This window comes from Ptychodera flava (genome assembly GCF_041260155.1).
Source record: "Ptychodera flava strain L36383 chromosome 23 unlocalized genomic scaffold, AS_Pfla_20210202 Scaffold_23__1_contigs__length_28996876_pilon, whole genome shotgun sequence".
NCBI classification, from domain to species: domain Eukaryota; kingdom Metazoa; phylum Hemichordata; class Enteropneusta; family Ptychoderidae; genus Ptychodera; species Ptychodera flava.
In genome coordinates, this window is record NW_027248277.1 from 8,671,102 (window position 1) to 8,691,005 (window position 19,904).

Genomic DNA, 19,904 nt, shown 5'->3' on the forward strand with positions numbered 1-19,904 from the left:
GGTAGGATTGTACATTGCGGTATTTTGACAGTTTTTGATATCCTTTTAAACTGTCAGAAATCTTTAAAAAGTGAAATTCATTGACCTCTCCAGATGTAATATGTGTACTCAAAATGTTACATGACCTCTGACCTTTGACTCAAATATAGCCGCCAGTGAAATTTCAAAATTTTAGTTGTATCTGAACTGTGGCTTCCCTCAGGTATAACCTGTTTGTGACCTTTATTTTGGTTGGGTTCATAGGTCAAAGGTCGTGCAGGGCTGTCTAGTTACTAGGCAATTATTTGTTCAATGCATTTCATCTCATTCAACAGCATACACTGATGATTTTTAGATTCTTAGATGTAAATATATAGAAATTTCATCATCTGCAAAATTTAAAATTGAACAGGAGAATTTACACTGGGGAGCGCTTGGAATTTACCCAAAAATTTTAAACTTTGACAAAAAATATTTTAAACAAAGGGATTTATTCGTTTAAGGTGGTATTTCATGTTTTAAAACCCGTTGTGAGCAATAAATAGGGATACAATTTGATAAATTTTGCAGATTTGATAATACTGGTAAACAAAATTTAATACCCAGTGGAAAGATCTAGAACTTCGGTGATATTTTTTTTATTATTAGCCTTTCAAAACTGTACACGTGCAATGACAGGAAATTTTTCACAATTTGTATCAATGAAATTTTTCTCGTGTGTGTCATGTTCATAATACTTTGAATTTGTTTTAACTTTTTTGTGAGCTTGGGTCTGTGTGTTTTCTAAGCTTCCAAAAGGCTTTATTGTATGTGTGATTTAGGGTCTTGTTTGATACCAGGAAACATACCATGTGACAGATATGTGCATGTTTCATTGAATATCTGTCTACTCTTTCAGAAAAAGCTAAGAGGACAGGTAAAGGCAATGGGGCCCTGAAGATGAATATTTACATTCAATTTTCATGAATATTCATGACATATATGAATATTCATGGCTGAATATTCATGAAATGTGTCATGAATATTCATGTAGCCCTAAATATGAATCTTCTTGTCAGCCCTGAACATGAATTTTCATGATTGCTTTGACTCTGTTAATATAAAAAATGTTCCCAATAAATTAACATGATGGCCCTGAATATGAATAATCATGACAGTCTTAGATATAACTATTCCAGATACCCTAATTAATTGAATGTTACTGAACATTGAAATACATTCTGTATCATACATTTTGAATGTCCATTAGAACTGTTCACATGAAGATTCGTCTTTCTTGATTCCATCTTATAAACAAATATGTCTCGTCTTTCTCAGTGCATGTCGGCGTTAAGTTGAAACAGTGGTGCATCTAAAAGACCATACTGCCACATTCATATCAAACATTGTGCATCCAATTTCTTCCTTCCAGTGCCCCTCAAAAATATATTCAACCTTACCATACAGTGTACAGGGCCCTCACCAAAACAGGTTGTGAAATTGTTGAAGTCCTTTGGAAGCTATTAAACTACCCACAGCCAAGTAAGCTTAGCTCAAAACTTTTAATGCTACCATGTAATTACTGATATTAAGAAGTTCAAAAGAAAAACGAAAAAAAAAGCTTATATATGATGACCAGTTTTAACAGAGAAAAGTTTGGAAATTGTTGCTAAGGCAACAGAAGTTGTGTATTTTCATTAAGAAGAGGCATATTTTTAGAGAATGACAGATGTTTGAAAATTGTCTTTTAGTTCTAGGGTATCATGTGTATTCACTGTACAGAGATGCCAAAATTTTGGAAATGTCTTGTGCTCTTTTTAACCTAAGCGTTCACCCCCAGATTTCATGTAAACTGGTCTGTAATCACCATTGATAACAAAGGGTTTGGGCTAAACCATGAGATGGAAAAGGTAATGTATTCCTCTTGTGAAACAAAATTGTTGAAGTTAAACATTGTTATATTGTTAAAGCAGTACTTTCAAGGCAAGTTGTAGTTTAGGTGAAGGATTCTAACTGCACTGATTTGACCTTTCAACTTTGACCTGACCTCTTTTACATAAGAAATATACAAGAAATGCAGATTTTCTTTCACACAGATTCAGAATCAAGTCACATACAATAGTACTTCTGTTGTTCAATCCTTCCTTCTGAAATGGTTCATAAGTCCAGAGTATCTGAAAGATTGTCGTATTTTCCATTGATTGGCTCCAATATAACATCAACCAATGTTTTGAGTGAAATCCTGCAGCTTGTTGACCAAGTAAAATTCCTTCTTTTGGAAAATTATTGACACCAAAGTTTTTAAAATCACTCCACATCTGAGAGAAAATCATGTCAAATTAGATTATGATAAGTATCGAATGTTATCAAATTATATGTTTAAGGTTTCCCATAGAATGAAGTGAAATCTTAATTAGTCTTATTAAATCAAATCATATCAAATTAATCCAGATTAACCTAATCAAGGCAGATGTGAATTCAGTTTATCAAATCTGTGAAATGAATTCCGTTTCACCGGATCAAATCTAATCAAATCTATCAAAATCAAATCAAATCAGTCTAATCCAAGATGGCGGTTTCGAGACCATGAAAAAATTGGCCATTTTTGTAACCTTTACCCTGATATTTTCATTTCTGTGAACCCACCATCTGGTGATTTGACGTTGTCACGACTACAAATAAACTTTTGGCTCGAGCATCAGTTTTGCCGATTTAGATGTTAAAAGTTTAAATCAAAATCTAAAACTTCAAATAATGAAAATAGAAAGGGCACAAGACATTCCTTTGTAAAAAGTTAAAATAGTTGTAAATGTGGTGTTCATTTAGTTTGAATTTGGGATAGTTTACCCTATGGATTGCCAACTTAAGTATGTAAACCTGAAATTGTAAGCCATGTGTGATGAACTTTGACACAGGGCAAAGTTAGAGAGCCCTCACAGTTTAAAATTTGAGAGTATAGATCTGGTTTTATTAAGGCAACATTCATGCATTAGTGGAAGTGAGACTGACTTCAACTGTCTAGGATTCGGTTGACTTGGTAAGTTACCAAGATATATACGGTACTGTTGTGATGTGCTCGAAGCCAGTATTAATGTACGAGAGATGTTGGATTCAAGCTTTTTGCTCATTTCATAAATTATTTCTGCATTTTTTTGAGGAAGTGTGTCAGAAATGCAATTTGGAAAGTTGAAAGTATTGTTAACAACCAGTGAGCATATTGCAGCTTCAATGTCCTTGACAACTCTCCTGAGAAAGAATTTTCAACTGTGAGGGCGCCCTAACCCGTGCTTGTTTAGAAACACCAGTATTTTTGAAGTTGTTTTCCCAAATTATCGGGTGCAGAACCCATAATTCCAGAAAGTGTTTTTCAAGATTTTATTCCTGTATAATTGTACATGTTCTCCAGTTTTTCTGTTTTCCTGTATTTCATAGTTGATATAGTTAAGAATAAAAATGTAACAAAATGATCAGACATTTTCAGTGCGTACTGGTGCTTATGACGAGATTGTGAATGATTCTGGTGGATTTTGGAGAATACGTGCTACACTACAAAGCTAAGTTTCTGTGAGTTATGCCTGTGTGTGTGTGTGTGTTTTCAAAGCATTCCAAATGTCCAACTTCCTTCTATAATATATACATACGTTTACATACCGTATTCATCCATTTACAAAACCTAGCTTCAGTAGATGACCCTCCCAACTTTTAGGTGATTTTCAAAATTGCCATACATCCAAAAATTTTTTACAACCAAAAAATTAACCACAGGAACAGTTGATCAAATCTTGCCCATGTAAGTTTTTGTACATTCTGACAAAAGTGTGGAAGTTGAGAGTTCTGCTGAGTTGACACATTGGCATTAGAAGTGCTGCATGCTGGTGGAAAACATTGGGTTGCTTGATTATAAGTTCCCCTTATAATAACATCAATTTCATGTTGCTGATCCTGTCTGATAATTAGACAAATACGGTATGTACATACATACATACACACACACACACATGCATGCATACATACATACATAAACACAAACACACACACATAAACACAAACACATACGAAATATTGTGCGTGTCAATCCCATGCATTTACGTCACTAGTGCTCAGTAAACTGAACATGACAATAAAATCCCTTCGTCCATAAAGCAAAAACAAAAAACAATATTGGATATGCGAAAATATTTTTATTTCTGTATTTTGTAGGTAAGATAGCAACTGAAAAACATCAACACCGCTCAAAATCCAAAGCACAACATTTTCTGGCCATAGAGGGCAGTGTTTCAATCCTAAGACCATCAGCAAAGTCTTTTGAAAGGCAAACCACATCAAACGATTTAAAATAATGTCACGATTTAAAATAACGTCACAATTGTTGCACAGTAGATAATGGCTGCAGAGAAAAAGATACCGTATTGTGATAAAATCCTTGTTTACATCCACTCATGGAACACATTATCTTTGCATTGGAAGACAATTCTGCAGAAACAAAATGTGTAAATGGGTAAAAATTTATTTCCAATCTTTGGTCTGACAGCCTCATTTCCATTGCAAGACTGCACCCTAAAATACAGTACACTTTAGAGTTTGAGGTGCTGAAGAAGTGTATATTGTGTGGAAATAGTCCGGGGTTTGATAGTGGATGTCAATGTGAAATCATGCAATAAATGTTGCCAGAAAACAAGATAATATGACTCTCCAAACATACTTTATTCATGGGACACACATTGTAAAATGTTTGACTTTTGATGAAAAATTACTCTGGTAAAATTTTAAACGATAAAATCTGAATGATATAAATAGCGTTGGTGAGCCGTTTACATAAAGTGTGTGAAATTGCTAGTGAAAAATATCACTGTAGCATTTGCATTTGAATGTGATAACTGTATATCACAATCATGATTATTACACATCCATTTCTTATGATCTAAAAGATGCGAGACAAATATACATATAACATAGGTGGAATATATACATCACTACAAAAAATCTCCACCCAGTTTTAAAAAAAGGTTGATATTATAATCACTGCACATCTATATTTTCAGTTAAAACAGAGAATAGGACTTTGTTACGTAAGTGGTTTTGTGACATTTTAATTGCACACATAATGCTCAAGAACTAGAGTCAGATGAAGGTCGTAGAGTTAAATGATTGCTTTGGTATATTAAGAATAGAAGATCTAATCTCTCACATTAGAAGTTATTCTTTTTCTGCTTCAACTTATAAACAAATCTTTCTTTACTGAAAATTTCTTTTATGACATTGCAACTTTGGTAACAAATGATTTAAAAATTTTAGTCTGTTTAATTCAACAACTGAGAACTGTTTCGTCTCTGTGATAAATGATAACAGAACCAGCTGACAACACAATCTGCTGTGTAACAACCTATGCGAGGAAAACATCAGATTTAACATACACCAGACTGCGTTATAAAATTGTAAAGAACTCATAAGGGAAAACTGATATTACATGACAGGGTAATATATTCCATATTAGAGATGGTAACATAGACTTTATAATATGAAAATAGACCATAAAATACAATTTTCATAAAAATTCCTACCAACAAATAATTAGAGTCTTTTCTAAATATTATTTAAAAATGTTCTTCTATCCATTTTGCAATTTGTCATTTCAGCTTGAGCTCACAATGTTTACATTGTTTCATCAAGTGAAGGAACTGAGAAACTCTTTATTCCGACACCATCATTCAGTAAAGGGGTTGTAAGCTCACGCTGAGCGACACAATTTTCAAAATGGGGGACATCATGGTGCTGTAAAGTAAACCTTTACCCAGTACTTGCTCAACTAATGGTATCATCCACAAAATTAACCACAAGGCATCTTATAAGTTAATAAGTCAGCTGGAGAGGGACACTGATTTTTGTCAAATTTTAAAATTACCAGCACTTCAGAATTTGGAGATTGATTAAAACGCTCAAGTAGTCAACAGGTCATTGCTGAAAAAAAGCCATGCACGACACAAGGCAAAGTTAAAGATCCACTTGTATGCAAATGAACTTATTGCACGTCTCTTCATTGCTGTTATAGAAAGGTTGCAAATATATGTAAAACATAACATTTCACCTCATTCCAAATGAATATATAAACATAATTTACATACAAAAGAGCCATCTCATTTACATATCAATAAACACATATCATTTACATATGAATGGACATGTATCTTTGCCTTAAATCGTGCATTAGATGGAAATTGTTAGCAGCCATGATGTCCACATCTTGTTGCATTGCTGATTTGATGGTCGTCTACAGAACTACACATGAGCTGGCTTGCTTGTCAGTCAGCTCTTGGATATAATCACCTCTGTAGTCCTGAATTGCAATGACAACCTGCCGAGAAACAAAACCAAACAATGAAAACAACAATGACGTAAAAAGGTACGAGAGCTGCTGTAACCTAACAAAGATATGCTTTTGGTATAAAACCATGCTAATGGCATCAGAACAATTTTTGTCTTTTTCGTAATTCTGATTGCATCCGACATAGTGTGCCTTCTACACTAATATGATGCGCCCCCGATGCAAAAAAACTACCAGTGATGCACGCTGTTATGGGTCATGTGTAAAGATATCGGGCTGACCAAAATAAATTTCCACCATTCCGCAAACTGGGGCAAAGTTTCCAGAAATCCATGTTTGGGTGAGGGCAAACTAAGGGGTCATAACTAGCCCCCCTAACTGTTGGCAGGTGGACAGACATGAGTGGAATTACTAGGGTTACTGGGATTGTACTAGATAGTGTTATACCCAAGTCTCTGTTGATGAAGCATGTACAGGAGAAATTTAAAAACTTTGCATCATATGAGAGACTGAATCCCTTGACATCAAACAGTCCCTTTAAAAAATAAGCTGTTACTTTTGATGATTTTTTCCACAATTTTTATTTGTAATGTCTCCTACAGTTTATTTTTGTATACCCAAAAACATGTTAAAACACTGTGTATTCCCCTTGTCAACACAGTATCTATATGGTGTACAATGCACTGTAATTGTTTACATTTGAATTCCAGTCCGGACCAGAATTCATTGGTCAACAATGACAATGCAGTCTACACAGGCAGAGTTGACAAGTTGAACCCTGTGTATCAACATGCTTTGGGGAGTAGAATACGAAAGCATAGTTGACATTACTAATAAGAACAGAGAAAAAAAATTATCAAACGTTACCTGTTTGTCCCTCAAACACAACTGAAAGATTACCTGTTTTTCAACTGGAAAGCCACCTGTCTTCAGTTTGGAATACAGTAGCTTGTCATCGACAGTAATCTCAAAAGATCCTGGCAGAAGAGCAAAAGTTTTATTTCAAAACATTGAAAGAAGTAAATAAAATTTTTGAGCAGTCATTTTGCACGTAAAATATCAATAAATTTTCAATTATCAGTAAATTTAAGATAATACAGCTGGTTTAAGTTGAATGTATTTAAAGAAAGTGGCAAAATGGAGCTGTTTCTAAAGTGCATTTCTTCATGCAAATATATTATTACATGTAGAAGTCTTTACTAATTGGCAGTGATATTAGACAGACTACAGATTGCAAATTTGAATGTAAATGTATTATCAAAAGAAACAAAAAGTAGCATTCCAAATTATGCAAATATATATTTATCTATGCAAACACATTAGAAATTATTCAATCATGCGAAATGGTATCATAGACCCTCCAGAAAAACAATGCAACTCACCCCGTCGACCCCTTGTTCCAGTAATCTCCGCATCTGGCGCTGCTTTACGAATTTTGTTAGCAAGCGCATGATAGCGGCTGATGTAACCTCATCCACTACTGCAATTGAAAAAGAAAAGAAAAAAATATGAGATTTTATTTTTAAATATTTATTCAGAAGTCAGTGGTTCCTCAGGGAACTACAATCAATGAAAGTCCAACTGTCGTGTGGTAGGGTGTGTTGTCAGCTGCATTAACTCCTTCACGATCGTGGTTTGACCCAGACCAACTGGTATCGAGGGTGATTGTAGATCTGCTCACAGGAAATTTAGGCGTGACCAGGTGGATGAGCACTGAATAACATTCTCTTTGAATCAAGAAAATTTTACATATACATATTTGTGTTGGGCTGACTCAACAATGTCAGACAGAACGGACCCCAAAAGGTGTTTTTATATCAACTTACATGTAATATTCAAAAGTTCTCTTGGATCAAGCGATTCGCGTTCAATACTTGATCGACCAAGCTTGTGGATAACTATGGCGTTTACGGTTTATTGTGTCAAAGGCCAACAGGCGCTCGTCATATTGCTATGTGTGTGAACAATGTGACGCAACCACAAATACGTTGCAATCTTGCATCGCAGGGGCCTTGAGTAATGAGATGCCATGTGCCTGTGTTTTCATGTCACCTTCTGTGCTTTGGTAACCCATGGAGCTAAAAGACTTTTTTAGCTCCATGGGTAACCACAGCATTGGTGGTTATGGGCGAGTTGAAAGAGATAATCAGCGTACTCAATAAATTAATATTACGTACAGATCATGCACTCTTTATCAAACGGTGGCATGGAAACAACTCCGCCACGCTCTGTCGACGACGAAACCGAAGATCGTTGCATTTCTGTGGTTCAGATTTTTGCGCATCCAGAATTGGTAGAAAAATGGTCCCACGGTCCACAGGCGTACGGAACGTTTCGTAGATCGTCGTCGGATGGGAAGTGACTGACACTGTGAGGCCGAAGGTACTGTATACCCTTATGAAAATTTTTAGCCTGCTGCACAGTGTTCCTGCACAGGTGCGGCACTAGTGCAACAGACAATTACTGTAACTCAACTGTAAGGCGACTTTTTCGCATGCAAATTAGCTGCTGCCGCACAGGCGCAAGAAATGATAAAAACAGTAACTGTGCGGCAGCTTTGTGCAGGAACTGTGCAGCAATATACAGCAGGTTGCGGCAGCTCTGCTGCAAGGCGATTTTTTCTCATGCAAATTAGTTGCTGCCGCACAGGTGCAAGAAGCAATGAAAACAGTAACTGTGCGGTAGCTTTGTGCAGGAACTGTGCAACAATACAACAAGTTGCAGCAGCTTTGCTGTAAGGTGATTCTTTTGCATTATACACATTAGCTACACTGAGCAAATATATAATGCAAGAAATGCTGAAAACAGTAACTGCAGTAACTTTGTGTTGGAAATGTGGAAGCCTGTGTTTGCACAATAGCCCTTTGAACTACAGAGTACATGAAAGACTGTGCAGGAACTTCACAGAAAATTGTGGCATCTTGCAGGACAGCTACCAGGAGTAGGTAAAATTTGCGGCAAATTATTTTGCATGTTACTGCAGATTTGCCGCAAACCACAAAATGCAAAATTTCCTTCATAAGTTGGCATAATTCCACAGCAATCAGCTCTGGGATAAACTTTTACCAATTTCAGCAACAGTAAGAAAACGAAATACATTATTAAATAGACGATAGATACTGAAAACCAAAGAAGCAACACAATTAAGTGACAGCATTAAGTGACAGCAAAATTTCTTGTATTGTACCATAAGTTTCAACGTTTTATCTTTTCCAAGGATATAATACGTTCAGCTCAGATATGTACACAGAAGTTGTAAAATCGCTTGTGTAAACATGGCCAATGTTAGTGACACCGTTGAAAACCTGACAGACTGTGGAAAGCACAAGATGTGTTTTATTATCCAACTAAGCTCTGAAATACCAGTATCACAAGAAAAAATGGTCAGCGCAAATAAAGTTATTGTTAAATAAAAAGACATAGAGAAAAAAAGATTAAATTCAAATTGTGGTACGATTTATTTTAAATGCCATGTTCATTTCATGCCACAAGTATCTTCAAGAGAATTTCTTTTGACTCGAGAAGTTTCATGTAACATTTACATTACTGTCATAGGCTGCGATTTGGCTTTCTGTTCTCTGAATTTCTTGTCCCTTCCTCACTATGCATTCTGAAAAATACAAATCGTTCAGGGAAGAAAGTCTTTACCGTTTGACCACACATTTAAACATCGCAATTTGATGAAAGACATCAATAATCATTTGAAAAGAGACAAAAAAGTTGAAAACTTGAAGCAAAAAAATGCATATACATTTATGATTATTAAATTAATAATGATCAAATGTCAAACAGCGGACAGCTCGCCGTATGTTGTTTACATACCAACGGCGGCGACAATCTGCAAAAATCTCAGCACTTACTGTAACTGTTGTGAAACGAAAGTGAATTCAGTATGAATCAGTACTCAACGAAAATTCATCTGTAGGTAAACATAGCAATACAACGATTACAGAACATTATAGCGGGTGACTTACCGGTACATTTGAGAATTGCTCGCAGAGGCTGGATGATTCGATCCCGGTTCCGGTTGCAGGTCTCTCCGAACCGTGTGTACATACTTAGAAAACATAGTGAGCATTTTTACTGCTGTTCACGTTCACAAATTTTGAAACCCGTCTATCTCTGGTGCTGTATACACGTTTTTCCAACACTGTGATATCATTTGCCTGGCGATTCCATAGAAAGATCACGAAATTGTCCACTAGATAACTCCCTAACAACAAGTACACAGCCGATGGTACCAAAATCTAACTTCGCGCCGATCAAGCCTCATGACGTTAACGGAAGTGCGATCTGTAAATCATTGCGCGATTTATAATGTAGTCCCGTTTTTAAACGTTGGAATTGACTCTACATTATTCACCAATCCGTTATGTTTTATACTTGATAGAGCACCCAATTTACAAGTATAATGAAACAGGTTATTTTCATCATAGAAAGACTCAAAATAGAGTAAAATTTCTTTCAACACGAAGATTCAATATCAATGCGCGAACTGAACTTGATGAACCGTGACCTCAGAGTGTAAACATGTCGGCTGCAGCTCAGCGCTGGACGTTAGCGAAGCAGCGTATTGGATTTTCGTAAAGCGGTCAGGATGGAGTGTGAAACACCCCAAAATTGTGCTCGGCAATTATCTAACGCTGAAAACATGGACAAAAGCATTGAATATCAATCCAGTCATAACAGAAAGCGAGATTTTGTTAGCGATGACAGGACACAGACTTAGCTTCCAGTGCTGGGCACTGTACGTACGTACCGTATACTGTATACACTGCTATAGCGTGAAGTCTGAACACGTCCACGGCCCTGCTTGGAGCCAAGGTACTAGTAGCGGGTCCTGCGACATTGAAGTTTATTTGTTTGTTTCTACAATGAAAAGTTCTCATCTGTCGATATTTTTAAGGTACAGATTTGCAGTAACAAAAGTCTACGACGCGTCCTTACACAAGTTACAGACCATCATAGATTTCGTTCGAAACTGTTTCAGTGCATTTTGGTATCACTCGCAGAAAATACAGAGTTTAACTTGCAAGTCAGACAAGTCCCTGTTTTAAAATTTGTTTTCCTAAAAATTCAGTTGTCGATTGAACCTTGATTACCAAACCAGATCGTCGAAGGGGGTACTCATGTAATGATGTTACATGTCACTGCTGTATAATACAGATGTACTCTTTATATCCATCATCCTGCAATGTTGTTGAGTTTAGGCCTGTGTCGCTTTCACCAGCTGAACTGTGCTTTAAAAGCTGTCCATTATCTAACAGTTTTTATAATTTAAAAGTTGGATTGTCTGTTATAAAAATAAATGAATGTAAAATATAAATGAAAGGTCAGTTTTGTTTTCTTGAATATGACTGGTCACGAAGTGCAATGGTACACTGTACTCCCGGTAATAAAATACTCGGCAATGTGCCCATCATGTGTTGCTCCATATTTGCAGCAATAACCAATAACAATCTGTACACATAATTGTCATTTCTGGCACACAAGCTGCACACTTTGATGGCCTGCTGCACACAAGCTGCACACTTCAAGGTCTGTTGTACACAAGCTGTACACATTTTACATTTGCCGCACACAAGGTGTACAGTATGGAGATTATTGCACAGAAGCTGCACAGTTTTGTCTCCTGCTGCACAGTTTCTGCTCAGATTAACACTGTGCAGAAACTCTGCAGCTAGCTGCATTTTCCTGCACAGCCTCTCTTGCACAGCTTCCTGTGCAGCACTAGTGCAGCAACTCTACGGCAGAGCTGCCGCTAGTCTACAGCAGAGCTGCCGCACAGTTTCATTTCATAAGGGTAAGCATGGAGGTAGGAAGAGTTAAATAATAACACATGAGAGCGAGGGCAAGATCACGATTTATTGCCTGCCCAAGGGATGGTGTCATGATCGAAATATTGATGATGCCCGAGCCGTAGGCAATCATGACCACCAGCCCGAGGTTATTATTTTTATTACACCGAACAAACTTCTTCGAGTACAGTTCGCCTTTCTGCATGAGTCGAGTCCAGACCTCAGCGTAAAATGTTGTCAGTGCCAAGTCTAGGGTTGCCGCTGAAGGTTTGCCGATCTCTTCGGTGGCGTATCCAAATTTGTTGCTTGCATAGTCGCTGAACACAGAAATTGCATTCCTTGTTGCTATTTTCGCTCGTTTGCTGTTTACTTGCATCAAAATATCGTCCAACTGTGCCGGTGATAGCTCTGCATGACGTTTTGCAGCCATAGTTGCCTACTGCAAGTAGGCCTACAAGCGAACGACAATTTGTTACGCGCAGAAAGGTTGCGCAGTAAATAAACTGACGTCATCCATGTAATATCAAATGCAGAGGGCATCATCAGTTCGCAGAGGGCATCATCACTTTCGCAGAGGGCATCATCACGTTCTTTTACATGTCACGTGAGTCTTGTTTAACCACTGGCAGTGCACGCTGAATGAGTGAGGTGTAATAAATAAGGAATATTACAGCCTTCGGCCTCACATTGTCAGTCACTTCCCATCCGACGACGATCTACGAAACATTCCGTACGCCTGTGCCATGGTCGTAGGACCAAACTTCGGACACCAAAGGCGCTTGGCTCGTCGCTTCGCGAAGCCCTTTTGATATTATTGCGTCACATTGTTCACACTTCCACGCCACCTGTGGGCAGAGCCCAGGTCGACGGCCATCGAACTTTGTCACCGAAATGGGTCCATGTGTGTCGCCGGTGTTGGAGTGTAATTTGAAGGAAGTTTGGTAAAATTGTAAGAGCATGCACAACCCACGTAATCGGAAATACCGAAGAGAATAGCGGCACATTACCTAGGCACCTGGGAGGTTAGCTGCGTACAGTAGCTCGAGGTTTTGCCTGGGTATTTGGGTCGGACGGCAAAACCACTTTGCCGTCCGACCCAAATACCCAGGCAAAACCTCGAGCTACTGTACTGCAGCTACTGGGAGGTATGCCGTTGACAATGACAGGCCTACGATTAAACCACGCAAGTTTAATATAGTGAGACTGCAAAAAAAGGTTAACACATGCTACCACGCTCACTCGAACACTATTCGTACTCACCAGAATTCAATGTGTATCTTGGCCATTTCGCTAGCTAGAAAACTTCAAAAGACGCCCAACAAATGTCAAAAGTGAGGCAGACGCGAGATCGTGTTTATCTGAGACACTGGGTACAGCTATGATGACAGTGCAGTATTTACGATCAGTAAGGGACGGACCATTCCATTCGGGGGTGGGGGTGTCCTCAATATAGTACCTCTCCGTTGCAACACAGCCCACATTTATCTCGCATGCGCGCTCAGAAGACAGGTAATTACAAATGTAGATAAAACGCTTTGTTCATCCTATTTACTATTTTGTCCAAATAGTATCTAACTATAAAAGAGACTTATTATTTCTGAACTGATAGTATTTGTCCTGTATTAATCCAAACTGTTTCTTCGGTAACTTGCCTGTAGTAATTATATCTTTAAAGGATGGTTTCGTGTTTGAAAAATGCACAGACTCATGTTTTGTCAGACATAAGTTTATTACTATTTAGAGGTAGTACATGTTCGAACACTGGCGCATATTTGAAGTACAGTATTATAAAGTTTAGGGCATGCATATTGTGACTATAGAGGGCAGCCTAACATGTAAGTTGCATTGTAGTAGGGTATGATGTGCTGTGTACTTTGCTCCTATCGATGTTTGCTGCGAAACCACTTCAAATCGGCGAATATCAAGGATTATTGAATTTGCAACATTCAACTTTACGAAAGATAAAAAAAATACAGTTTTCGAATCTTCATGGTTATTGGTTATTTTTGTACATTTGTAAGCACAGTTAATTCTCGTCGAGTACAAATACAATGTCATCACAAAAATTCACAACACAATTCTTTCCAGAATCACAACACAAAGGCTGTTGTGGCACTCAAGACAAAAATGAAATTACTGCCAGGACTTGCTAAAATCACAAGATTTTTCACATATTTTTTTGGAAAGTAATAAGCAGCAATAAAAATTAATAATTGAATGCACAGTATAACTGTAGTTATACCTGAAACAGCAGAAAAATGCAAATAAATTTATTCTTACACTAGGCTAGGAAAGAATAATCCGATTGTAACTTGGATTTGCCACTCTTATATAAGACAATTGGGAATTTTTTTGGAAATTGCAACCTCACCTTTGAGGAAGATATAGAGACAATACAGTAGAACGTCGATATTCAGGCTCTCAAACTTTTACAACACATATTTGGTCTGACACATGATTCCTTTTTCTCTATTACCAAACTTTGACAGCTGATTTTTATTCCTTATTTTAAAAGGAATGGTTGAATCTCCCTTTATAGAAAGTTTCAAGCAAAAGTTTATGTCTTTCATTTTTGATTCACATACTACCATAATACCAGCCTGACTTCAGGACAATGAGATTCAAAATATGCTAACAAGAAGAAGAATACAAGCTACATGTACAGATTCTGTTGACAATGAATCTGTAAACGACAGAGACAATAAAACATACAATTTTGAAAAGATAAACTTCGATCTGTTTTTCAAAATTTTTATTGCAGATCACATTTTCTACTGTCCTAAGAAGGATATTATTAGTCATGATACTTTGCTGGAATATGCAAAAATAAAGACACAAAAAATCGGAAAATGATACATCACTTGAAAAATTCTTTGTCATGTACACTATGACATGACTGAAATGATTCAATGATTTTATGGACACCGAGTTTTGAAAACAGTGGTACTGTTACAAAACTCTAGAAACTTGTAATAACTTTAGTGACATTTTATTTTTTCCGGGTTTTTAAAAAATGATTTCCAGATTGCAAATCTTGCTTTTTTCAACCTGAGCTCTCAAGGTTTTACAAATTTCATCAAGTGCATAAAGTGAGACATTCTCTTTGTTCATACACTGTCATTGGGTAAAAGCTGCTGTGAGCTCACGTTGAGGGGCAGAATTTACAAAATGGTGGACATCATGGTGCTCTGTGAGTGAACCTGCAAACCCCCATTTCTACAATTGACTAGCCCTGGAATGATTGGGGAAATATAAACTTATGCAAATTAGATGGAGATGGCTAAATTTGAAAGAGTGCAGGAGTAAAAGGATTGATCGCTTATTGAATATTGTAAATTATTTTGAATATCAAACACTGTCCAAAATATTTTGCATTGTAGTTGAATGTTTCCCTGATTTATCACTACAGAACTGCAAATTCGTCTTGCATGGTCTTTGGACGAAAAGTTGGACATACACGGATTTGTGAAATCTTTGTGTCATTTGAACTCTTTCACCTACACGGTTGGTCCAAACCAGTTGTTATCAATGTTGAATAGGGAATGGGTGGGGGTGAACTGGTTAAGAATATCTGGAAATTTCTTGAGGTATATATATATATATATATATATATATATATATATATACATATACATATATATATGTATGTATGTATATATATCATCTGCAGTGTATGACTTTTGTCGAGAAGATACCCTCAAAATCTAATAAATACACAATGACATTAAATTCCAGCAATTTCAGCATTTCAATTAAATACTACTGCAATCAATGCCCATTTTACGGTGATCACCCCATTGAACCTCCCAACTGTTTTTCTTGGAACAAATCCTAATTGATTGCCTTTGGAATAAACCAATATCTTGGCTGATATAGGGGGTAGCAGCATCCATGATGTCCTCTGATGATATCAAAATGGTCTGAGTTCCTACAAGATGATGCAAGAATATTGACTGTCTTTCAATTCCTCAATGTCACCACCCTTGTACTCCTTCACAGCCGTGACAACCTGTGGATCAAGAAATTCCAATTATTATTATATAATATTGTACATTGTTTTGATGTCAACTAAGGGACAGACCATTAGATTTTGAGAGGTTGGTGGTGGTCGCAATCAGTTTGTGAATATTTTTTTACAATCATAAATTTAAAAAAAAATTTTCAAAGTAACTCATGATATGCTAATTTTTTTTCAAACTGTCAGATCTATCATTTTTTTGCCTTCTCATTTTATTTTTTATTTTGCAAACCAGTCTGAAGATTTTTTTATCCAGATTTTTTGCTTTGAATTTTTTTCCCGTTTTTGACCATCCCCTCCCAAGGTCTAATGGTCCATCCCTAATATGTCTGGTTCTACTCCCAACAGCATGTTGAGATATTGAGTATTCAGCTTGTCAACTCAGCCTGTACATCACACAGACTGCATTGATATTGTTGACAAATGAATTCTGGTCTGGACTAGAATTTGAACGTAAACAATAACACTGTATGTTACATGTATACATGCTGTGTCGACACAACTAAATAGTGGGTGTTTCAAACATGCAATGGATGCTGTAATTGTTGGTCACTGTCACCTGACATAACAAACAAACAGTTACATTTTTCTGATAAATTAGCCCTTAACTCTGTACAGTAACAAAAAAATCTACCTTTTATTACTGCATTTCCTGTGCATATTAATACTAAATTCAGGGCAAGTTATTCTGATAATGGGCCCTTGAACTAAAAATCTACATTACTAACCCTTTTATACATGTTTATACATATTACAGGGCCAGGGGATTTTGCAAAAGGATATGCAATCACAATAGTAAAATGTGACAGAAGTGGTTTCCAATGTGTATGACAACAACTTTACATTCCACACTATATTTTGCATAGGTAATTCATGTTCCAAGGCACATTAGTTAAATATCTGTTTCAGGATATTTTTGAATGGTTCATCCTTAATAAATTAACCTCAACAGTTTGTTTGTACGAACAATTTCTGCTGTGAAGCTGTAAGGGTCTGTGATTCCGTTGACAGGTGACTTAGTTCAAATGTGAAAGTTCAAGAGTAAAAGGTCATGACCTACCTGCTCGTTGTATGGAAAGCCGCCATATTTCAGTTTGGAGAACAGCACCTTTCCATTGACTGTGATTTCAAAGGATTCTGTGAAAGAAATGATCAAAATCATATAAGTTCAAAATTCAGTGATTTAAAGGGCAAGAAGATGTGACTTTGACGATTTTTTCACTAATTTTGTTTTATGTTTCAATTACAAGTTCTTGTTCTACTCCCAAGAGCAGGTTGAAATGCCAACTATTTAAATTGTCAACACAATGAGTATATGTGTAGAATGGAGTCCAGACCAGAATTCACCCGGTACCGTCAACAATAACAATGCAGTCTACATATGTACAGACTGAGTTGATAAGCTGAACACTGTGTATCTCAACATGTATATCAAAACATTGGCACTACTTGTCTTTGTTATTCTAAAACAATAAATTTCAAAAAAGCCTTCCTTAAAACTCCAAATATGTTTATTTTGCACATCTAGGATGGAATTATGAAGTTATCTTTACCCTTTCACCATAATGGTTTGACCCTAACCCATCATTATAAATGGTGGACATGGACTATGAAAATGGAATTAGTTGGGGACGAGTAATTAAACTGGCTTGAGACTGATGGCTTTCATTACATGCTGGCCAAACAAACCATCAGATTTATGACATTTTGACAGTGGTCACCAGGACAAACAAATACCATTTAACAAGATTTGCTAGCAGCAAGAAAACCGTGCCTATTCACCCCCAAGTCGGAAAGTCCCTGTAAACAGGTCTACAATCATCATGGAAAAACGATGGGTTTGGACCAAACCATTGTGGTGAAAGGAGCAATACTGATTGAAATTAATTTAGAGTGCAAAATGCTAGTCCATTCCAACTCTAGAATTGACTCTCCAAACAACATAAATGTTGCGAGTCACTTTGAAGTGTTCTCAGCGTTTTGAAACCTCTTTCAAAATTAAATCTTGCTTCAGCAGCAATATCACTCCATCAGTTGTGTTGAAGATTGGAACACAACCATGGCTGAGGCAGGGTACAAATAACTGAAAAAATTAGCTATCTGTTTTTATCAAATAGAACTAAAGTAAAGTACATAAGATATAATGACATGATACAGCTAACAATACTAGAAGCTATCTTACGACTTCTGCCAACTTCTCCAATAATCTCCGCATCAGAAACTGCTTGACGGATCTGGTCAGCGAGTTCCTCATAGCGGGGCTCGTAGCCTCATCCACCACTGGAAAAAAAAAGAAAAGAAAAAATGTGGTTTTGGCAGGTAACGTTAACCTTTATAATAACTATATCATAGCTCTATCAATGTCAGTGAATTAATAAAAAATTTTGTTATGTCATCCCTCCAGATTATTACTAATAATGTATCCGATTATCCAGCATTGAGGCCACGGATGTTTTCTACATCTACACATTCACTGGCATCGCCAAAACTATCAAACAATAGTAATAATGTACCCTCTTCCAACCCATAATGGACTGAAGTAACCTTTGCACTCGATAATGTACTCGGCTTTGCTGTGTAGCCGTACATTATGTCATGCATACTTTTACATTATCATTACAATCATAGACCCAAGAGAAAATTCTCGAGGGTCTATGTTACAATGAATTATTTTTACATATAAACATTAGCCTATACCCATCATATATTGTACCTGAAATAAACTAGATAATGAATTATACATTTTCGATGAGTTAAATGATGTACAGGAGAACACATTGCATTGCTTGTAAATGCGATGATCATAGAATCCAGTTGACCTGGGTCAAATCGGTTAAAGGTCAAATAGAATAGAAAGCGTAAAGTTCAGTGACATTCGGGATTGAAGGTCAATTTTGCCGGACTATTTACGAGTATTTTTTCTTAACGTTTTATGTGCGTTATTGTGCACCCCCAGGTATTGCCAATGAAAAAATATTGCTTTCTTCTGGCCAAATTGCTCCTGTATGGTAAAACTACGGTCCCCCCACCGTGAGAAAACTCTAATAAAACACTTCAATGGAAATATTCTGACTGCATCACCTTCGATACGCGACGATCCTTGAGTGAAGGACGGCCTGGGGCGCGATTCACCGGGCCCCGTGCCCCCATCATGATTGACTTGTTCTGTTGTTCTGCAGAGCTGAGGGGGCCGAAAAAGGGTAAACACCGTTGTAAAAGCCTTAAATGTCTGTCAAATGTACTTACCAATACTCAATATGCACCTTTACCATGATGAACACCGCAAACTTGAGAAAATTCCAACAATACACGTAAATCTGGATATCAGTGGACAAGGATTCTGCAAATCACTATAGCTGCACTGTTGTCACCTGACACTTACAGTCACGTGACTTTCTGAAGGGATTGTTTGTTTGTGCTTATCTCCAATACAAGTCTTGACTCTTTTTCACCATATTTACGCTTTTGTATTTTTCCTCACATTAATGCAGTGCAGTATAAATTGGTTGGTCATGATTGTTTTTCATTTAAGGTGGCTGGAAAGGCTATTTTTGCACCAATTCTTTTCTCAGAGTTAATGTCAAATTTCAAGTGTTAGAATCAACATATTTAGTTCAAATTTCAGGATAACTCCCTCGGCCTAATTAATACTTTCTCCAAAGAATATAAAAATTGTATATCTGAAGCCATAATTTTGAAATATGACACCAGTAAATATTAAATTTAATTATTCATATTTTTTAACATAGTTGAATTTAATAATGATTGGATAGTACTTAATATTACCAAATTAGTTATAAATATGTTG

At 36.7% G+C, this 19,904-nt stretch overlaps 3 long non-coding RNA genes across 4 annotated transcripts; all 3 read right to left on the reverse strand.

Moving 5' to 3' along the window:
* Positions 1 to 4,119: 4,119 nt before the first annotated feature.
* On the reverse strand, positions 4,120 to 13,483 carry LOC139124169 (uncharacterized). Its single transcript, XR_011549875.1, has 4 exons — positions 13,339 to 13,483; positions 7,663 to 7,760; positions 7,181 to 7,257; positions 4,120 to 6,310 (listed from the first exon to the last, which is right to left on the reverse strand). It is a non-coding gene; the product is annotated as an uncharacterized lncRNA (long non-coding RNA).
* Positions 9,715 to 11,333, reverse strand: LOC139124168 (uncharacterized). The gene is made up of 2 exons (XR_011549874.1): positions 10,255 to 11,333; positions 9,715 to 9,890 (listed from the first exon to the last, which is right to left on the reverse strand). It is a non-coding gene; the product is annotated as an uncharacterized lncRNA (long non-coding RNA).
* A 2,330-nt stretch (positions 13,484 to 15,813) lies between the features above and the next one.
* LOC139124181 (uncharacterized) lies at positions 15,814 to 19,477 on the reverse strand. Of its 2 annotated transcripts, none has more exons than XR_011549880.1 (4): positions 19,343 to 19,477; positions 18,279 to 18,376; positions 17,157 to 17,233; positions 15,814 to 16,087 (listed from the first exon to the last, which is right to left on the reverse strand). It is a non-coding gene; the product is annotated as an uncharacterized lncRNA (long non-coding RNA). The 2 variants fall into 2 exon arrangements; XR_011549881.1 differs by lacking the exon at positions 19,343 to 19,477 and adding an exon at positions 19,178 to 19,197.
* Between the last annotated feature and the right edge of the window lie 427 nt (positions 19,478 to 19,904).